The sequence below is a fragment of the Sapajus apella genome, unplaced genomic scaffold, assembly GCF_009761245.1.
Source record: "Sapajus apella isolate SASKATOON/1434 unplaced genomic scaffold, GSC_monkey_1.0 scaffold9, whole genome shotgun sequence".
In the NCBI taxonomy this organism is placed as follows: Eukaryota; Metazoa; Chordata; class Mammalia; order Primates; family Cebidae; genus Sapajus; species Sapajus apella.
In genome coordinates, this window is record NW_022436949.1 from 577,052 (window position 1) to 585,353 (window position 8,302).

General features: G+C 40.0%; 1 pseudogene; it reads left to right on the forward strand.

Annotated features, from left to right (window-relative positions):
* Positions 1-265: 265 nt before the first annotated feature.
* LOC116551183 lies at positions 266-838 on the forward strand (annotated as a pseudogene).
* The last annotated feature ends 7,464 nt before the right edge of the window (positions 839-8,302 follow it).

Genomic DNA, 8,302 nt, shown 5'->3' on the forward strand with positions numbered 1-8,302 from the left:
ATGAGGGGGAAAAATAATAAAACACATGGAAAGAGAAAGCATAAGACAAGGTGACAGGAATAAATGCAGACACAACAGGGACCATAGCAAGTGTGTGAGTAGAGTATGCCAAATGCCGAGTATGAGCACCATGAAGGCAGGGGCTGGAATTGGTTTTGTTCACTGCTGAGTCCTTCAATTAATATTTGTTGAATGAATGAATGGAAAGATGTTCTAAGATTTGAGTTTCAACAGTCTTGTTTAATAAACAGATCTTGGCTTTGCAGACACTGCCGGGAGCCCTGTACTATCAGCCATGGTCAACCCTACCATGTTCTTCAACACGGCTGTTGATGGTGAGCCCTTGGGCCACATCTCCTTTGAGCTGTTTGCAGACAAGATTCCAAAGACAGCAGAAAACTTTCATGCTCTGAGCACTGGAGAGAAAGGATTTAGTTACAAAGTTTCTGCTTTCACAGAATTATTCCAGGGTTTCTGTGTCAGGGTAGTGACTTCACACACCATAATGGCACCGGTGGCAAGGCCATCTATGGGGACAAATTTCATGATGAGAACTTCATCCTGAAACATACAGGTCCTGGCATCTTGTCCATGATAAATGCTGGACCCAACACAAATGGTTCCCAGTTTTTCATCTGCACTGCCAAGACTGAGTGGTTGGATGGCACGCATGTGGCCTTTGGCAAGGTGAAAGAAGGCATGAATATTGTGGAGGCCACGAGTGCTTTGGGTCCAGGGATGGCAAGACCAGCAGGAAGATCACCATTGTTGACTGTGGACAGCTCTCATGAGCTTGACTTGTGTTTAACTTAACCACCAGACCATTCCTTCTGTAGCTCAGGAGAGCACTCCTCTACCCCATTTGCTCACGGGATGCTAGAATCTTTGCGCTCTCGCTGTAGTTCCCTTTGGGTTCCATGGTTTTCTTATTCCTTTCCACACCTAGCTGAATTGCAGAGTTAAGTTTATGATTATGAAATAAAAAGTAAATAGCAACAACAAAAAACAAACAAGAAAACAGATCTTTTGTTTGTTTTTTGAGACAGAGTGTTACTCTGTCATCCAGGCTGGATTGAAGTGGCAGGGTCTTGGCTCACTGCGACCTCCACCTCCTGGGTTCAAGGGATTCTCCTGCCTCAGCCTCCTGAGTAGCTGGGACTTCAGGCATGTGCCACCATGCCTGGCCAGGCTGGTCTCAAACTCCTGACCTTAGGTGATCCACACATTTTGGCCTCTCAAAGTCCTGGGATTACAGGTGTGAGCCACCGCACCTGGCTTAAAAAACAGATCTAAATCAAATATACAACCCATACATACCATACGCACACACAATAAGTTTGGAAATAAAGACATGAGGAAATATTTCCCAGGAAAAGGTTGATGAAAAGAGCAAGTATGGTCATATTGGTGTCAGATGAAACAATGTCAAGGGCAAACACATTAAACTAAATCAAGAACGTTATTTTATATAACCTAGCTCGGAAGTGCATGCAAATCAACTGACAAAGAGTTGGGTCCTATAAGATAGGTCAGTAAGATGACTAGGCACAAAATTAACCTCCACACATTAATAGCTTCTCTATATACTAGAAATAACTAATTAGAAAACGAGAAGAATAAAAGATCCAAATCATATTCACAATAAAATGCACAAAACACCAAGAATACTGATATGATGACCCTAACAAGAAATGGACGAGAGCAATAATGAAAAAAGAACTATAAAATGATGACGACAACATTATTATAAAAGCCAAAAATCAAACCCTAAAAACAGAGACACTCTCAAAATGGAATTACCCAACATTGTAAAGATGACAGTGCTCCCCAAGGCAGTCTTTGGAGTCACTGCAATCCAAATAAAATCCCCAGAATTTGGTAAACATATACTGAAATTAATCTGGAGAAGAAGAAGCACAAGACTAACTGGGACACATTTTGATAAGTAGTGGCGGAGAGGCTTGCCCTACCCAGATATCAGAGCGTGGTCCTCAAGTTTTAGAATTCAACCTGTACAAAAAGCGACAGATTAGTAATACAGAATAGAAGATCCAGAAACACAAATCAATTTATGGCACTTTAGTTTTTGATGAAAATGGCATTTTAGGTAGTGGGAGGTGATGTTCAGAATGATGTTGGGAAGACTTCCTATTCATTTTGAAAAATAAAGTTGGAATTTAACCTTGTGCCACCACAAAAATAAATGGGTGACATATTAAAAAGCTAATCACAAAACCTAAACTTTAAAATATTGAAAAAATAGGAGATTTAAGAAAAATCATGCTGAAATAGAGAAGGCCTTCTTATGTAAGACACAGATTAAAAAAATAGAAAAGCAAAAATGGGTAGATTTGACTATATCAAACCAAAAAAAAATCCAAGACACAAAAATTCTCTGTGGGAGGGAGTATTTGCAAGATATAAAATACACAAAGGATTAATATATATTATACTTAAAGAACTCTTATAAATCAACAGACAACCCAATAGAAAAATGTAAGAAGGGACATGAATAAGCAATTCACAGTAGAAGAAATACAAAAGTCAACATACATGTGAAAAATACTCAACATTATTAATAAAAGGAAAATGCGAATGAATGTGATGTCAATTTTTATCCACATTAAGATTGAGCACAAATTTTAGGTGATAGAAACCATTCAATAATATCACATATATATCAGTAAGCTTTTTGGTTGTAGGTAGCATAAACCCACAATTTAAACTACCTTGAAGAGCTTCAGATTTTGTTGTTTGACATAACCAAATATCTAGAGATAAGGTCAGTTCCTGGTGTGGTACCTTCAGTGACTTATAATGATGTCAGAAGCCCAGGGTTCTTCTTTCCTTCTTTCTTCCTTTTTTCTTTTCTTTTTTTTTTTTTTTTTTTTTTTTTTGAGATCGGGCCACTGCACTCCAGCCTGGGTGTCTTGCTTTGTCACCTAGGCTGGAGTGCAGTGGCCCGATCTCGGCTCACTGCAACCTCTACCTTCTGGGTTCAAACAATTCTCTGCTTCAGCCTTCTGAGTAGCTGGGACTACAGGTACCTGCCATCACACCTGGCTAATTTTTATATTTTTAGTAGAGACAGGGTTTCACCATCTTGGCCAGGCTGGTCTTGAACTCCTGACTTTGTGATCCACCCACCTCAGGCTTCCAAAGTACTGGAATTACAGGCATGTCACCGTGCTTGGCCCTTCTTTCTTTTTTGCTCCAAACTTCATCCTAAGGCTGTAACTCTTAGAGTGACAAAAGGGTTAAGGCAGTTTGAGATACCATATCCAGTCCTGAAAAGTTTCACAAGAAGAGCAGATCTTTTTTCTTGCGACTCTTTTAGGAATAAGGAAACCTTTCTAGAAGTTTCCCCAGGCACATTTTTCTTCATGGTTCATTAGCCCAGAATTGGGTCACATTTCTTTTCCTAAACTCATTTCTGGAAAGGGGAATAGGCTTATCCTTATCACCTGGGTAAGGAGCCATCCACCATGATTGCTTTAACAAGGGCATGGCGAAAGTGGTACTCTCACTCGCTGCTGAATTGGTTCAGCCTATCCGCATCTTTCAAAATTTAAAATTTGTACATTCTTTGAATCATCACTCCAAGGCATCTCTATAGCTATAGAAATGCTGGCATGTTGCATCAGAAACGTTTACAAGGATATTCACCACAATGATGCTTATCTTAAAAATTGGATATTGCCTGAATATTCATCTGTAATGGAATGGCACATTCACACAGTGCGATATAAGCAGCAGTTTCAAAAACTCTTTAAGGCACAAGTGAAAAAATCAAGTTATAAAACTGTTACATTTATGTTATAAACACACTTAGAGATGATAACTATTTGCATCAGATGCATAGAGAAGGAACTCAAAGGATACATGCCTTACTTCCAAGGAGGAAAGTCAGGATGTGGGGTATGCATATGATTCTTCCTATTTATTTGTTTGACTTTTTAGTCTTATCATAGTGGCTTAGGCCATAAAGACAGTTACTGTGTTGACATTTATGTATCTCACATAAACTTTGGAGGTAGGTGTTTCATTGTATGTGTCTGTGGCAAGGCAGTGATATTACCAAAGACCCCAGCTCTTTTTATCTTCTCAGCCATTCCTTAGCATATTGACTTAAACAAAAATGTTTATTGATACACATATTTGTATATATTAATGGGGTTTATGTGATATTTTGTCACATGCATAGACTGTGTAATGATCAAGTCGGGTATTTGGGGTATCTATCACCTCCACTATTTATCATTTCTATGTGTTGGGAACATTTCAAGTCCTCTCTTACAGCTATTTTTAAATAGAATACATCGTTGTTAACTACAGTCCCCCACTCTGCTATCAAAGATTAGAACTTATTTTTTCCATCTAACTGCATATTTGTACTCATTAAGCTTTTTACTCTTAGGTTTATTACAGAGGTTCCCAAACTTTCTGGTTCATGGTACACTTAGTGTCTCAGTGTGTTTTTTTCTCTAATGGCGCCACTAGGCCAAAATAAACACCTAAAATGTTTTTGTTGGGTAATTATTAATAGATCCAAACAATTTAATAAATATGCATGTCCTAATAATCTAGTAGCTATTTGAAAAAAAATACACATACATTGAAAGACAAAGTATTTTCATTTCATTGGTAAATAACTACAATTACTCACTAACGGGATCCACGATCCTGATGGGCGCTGTGCAACTTCTCGAACCTTATTGCTATCCTCAACTCACATTGCAGTTTCATTTTTGTACAGTGCTTTAAAAAAACCACAACTGCTGAAAACCCCAATTCATAAAGATATGATATTATCAAAAGGAATGTAGTGCAATCTAATGTTGAAAATATGAACTGTCTGGTCCTAGCAGTTTTTGTGATGCTTGCTATGTTGATTATCTGTGTTTTTTAAATTGTGATGCCTCTGGAGTTCACTGTAGCATTCCAGGGTGCCTCAGTGCATGTTTTGGGAACTGCGGGTTTATCATCTTGTGGCTGCAAGATGGTTGCCTCAGCTCTAAGCATGCCTCTGTGTACAACAATGTTCATGCAGGAAGAAGGTACAAGCTTTCTCATTACTTCTTTTATTCCATTTCAAGTTTATTGCAATAGAATTTCATAGAACAAAGTGCACCTATTTTGAGTATATGGCCAGATAAGTTTTGACAAATGTGTACATCTGTATATTGTCCATTCCAATCAAGATACAGAAGACTTCCACCACCCCAAGAAGTTCTTTTGAGCCCTTTTCCAGTCAATCTCCCCACCATCTCCCAGCAACTAGTGATCTGCCTTCTATCACTATGGATTAAATTGATATTTTCTAAGTCTTCATAGAAATGTGACACAAACGATAATCCCAGCACTTTGGGAGGTCAAGGCGGGTGGATTATGAGGTCAGGAGTTTGCAGACCAGCCTGACCAACATGGTGAAATCCTGTCTCTACTAAAAATACAAAAATTAGCTGGGCATGGTGCCATGTGCCTGTAATCCCTGCTATTCAGGGGGCTGAGGGTGGATAATCGCTTGAACCTGGGAGGTGGAAGTTGTGGTGAGCTGAGATCATGCCACTGCACTCTAGCCTGGGTGACAGGGCAAGAATCTGTCTCAAAAAAAAAAAAAAAATGGAACACAAAGTGTGGACTCAGGTGCTGCATGCTAATTCTGAGACTCATCTGTGTGGTTGCATGTGTCAGAGGTTCACGCCTTTTCTGGCTGAGTAGTAGTCTACTGTTTGAATATACAACCATTTTTTCATCAATTCATCTGTAGGCAGACATTTGAGTTGTTTCCAGTTTAGGGCTGTGATATGGTTTAGCTGTGACCCCACCCAAATCTCATCTTGAATTGCAGCTCCCATAAACCCCATGTGTCATGAGAGGTACTTGATGGGAAGCAATTGAATCATGGGGGCAGGTTTTCCCATGCTGTTCTCCTGATAGTAAATAAGTCTCACAAGATCTGATGGTTCTATAAAGGGCAGTTCCCCTGCACGCACTCTCTTGCCTGCTGTCATGTAAGACGCGCCTTTGCTCCTCCTTCACCTTCTACCAAGATTGTGAGGCCTCCCCAGCCATGTGGAACTGTGAGTCCATTAAACCTCTTTTTCTTTACGAATTACTTAGTCTCCGGTATTTCATCATAGCAGTATGAAAATGAACTAATACAGGCTGGAATGAGTAAGCCTGCTCCGGACACTCAGGGACAAGTCTTTGTGTATGTGCATGCTTTTATTTTTCTTGGATTATCTCTCTCTCTTTTTGTAGAGAGCAAAATTATTTCTAGAGTCCCCATAGGAGACTTTCACTTATGTATCATTGGCCAGTCCTGGTCACCCTCACATCCTCAAACCAATTACTAGAAAGGGAAATGAAGTCACAGTAGAGCAATCCCTTCACATCCTTTGGGGTTGGGGGGTTGAGGTCCTCCCAGGAGCGAGTTGCCTCTCTGAGTAAAGTCATCCTTACAAACACAGGAAAAAGGCAGAAATAATTCTTGGGTATGCAGCCACCCATGTCTGTCACTTTACTTTATCCATGAGTATTTTTACTACAGAATATGGTAGTAGCATTATTTACATTTCACAGTGAGAGTCTTTTTTCTGACATAAAGGTGCTTAAGCAGATCCGTTGCCAACAGATAGTCAACAATAGTCATAGGAATAAGCCGAGAAGAGAAAAACATAAAAAAAAGTTGACAGAGAATTGCTCTGGGGAATATGATATGAGGACACAAGTGTCATATGGAGAGAATTTTACCAACTGGCTGCCAGATGTGGGCCTGCCCTGGGCTGAGGCACAGCTGGCCTGCCCTACAGTAAATCAGATGTGGGAGGCAAGTGCCATCTGGCACATAAACTTGGCAGAGCCTGGAAAGACAAGTGAACTCACGTGTGAAGCGCTTATTATTATGGATGAACATGAGCAGAGCCCTGGCACCAGCAGCAGGGTGAGCCGTCTTCTTCCCCTTGGGTCTTAGGTCCCATCTTCTGCTGCTGCCACAGCACCATCAGCCGAGGGACTCCCTGGCTTCAGTGCCTCTCCTCTGATCGAGGCTGACTGTGTTTTAGTTATAAGAGCTAAGGAGTTTGGCCCTTTAATCTCAGCCCTCGTTTAGCATTTCTCCCCTTTCCCACCCCTCCTTCTCTTGTACACGCTTCCTCAGTGTTTGTTTCCCTTCCTCACTAAGCTTCTCAAGTGCAGGGACCAGATCTTGCATATTCTATTTGCCATTTCTGCTCCTGGCATTCTGCCTTACACAAAGTAGGTGCTCAACAAGGCATTGCAAAAATGTCTTCGCTGCAAATAAAGACGAGAGGGAAGTATTGTGAAGGCAATGTTTCCACTCTCCACTCTTTGCATCTGTTTCCAAAATACCTGTTGATTGGTAACATCTAAGAAGGATCATAGCTAATACTGTACATGTTTAGTGCGCATTTCAGTTTGTTAACCTTGCCCTAAAAGATCCTGTTAACCGTAATTCTGATATATCCACTATTAAGAATCATAACATGTTCGAGCTGAAAGGTACTCTAGAGGTGAGCATTTAAGAAGCCCAGAGATTTGAAGGACTTGCACAAGTCCCTATTGGTAGCAGAAGAAACAGTTATCTATAACCCACCTTATTCCTGCAAGAATTGAAGCTGGGTTTCAAGGATAAGTAAAATATAAAATAGCAAAATTACAATGAGGTACAAAAGAAGAAAGAATATAACTTAAAAATGAGCCAAGAGTAAGATCAAAATAGAAATATATACTAAAAAGGCCACCTGCAACAGGTTAGCCACAACTTGGCTCTAAACATCTATATATCAAAACGGGAAAGGAAACCTTGTTACATATAACATTTATGATGTGCATGAAAGCAAAATAGGCCAGTAGCTTCTAGAAGTCTAATCATTGTTGGTACCAGTACCTGACAGGCATCACCCATAAAAAGAGCTTCGTGGGTTGTAACAAAGGTCCTCAACAATATCCCAGTGACGCACAGAAAAAGCATCCCTTAGTGCAGTCCTGGCAGCTGATGGCAACCCAGCAAAGTTCATTTTGAAAAAAGCACTCTATGTGGGCGTAGGAGAGAACTGAGAACCAAATCCAGGGTTACCAGGAGAAAAAGCTTGCCAAATTGAGATGTGAAAGAGTTTAACTCAGAATTTTGTGACATCAGGAGTAAAATAATAATTACTGTTCTTAATTATGACCTAGAGGCACTGTAGACTCCAAAGTATTTTCTGAATCATCTAAGAGAATTTTTTTAAAAGTTCAATCTGGTTTCATATTAATTTAGCACTTAATTAGCTACTGT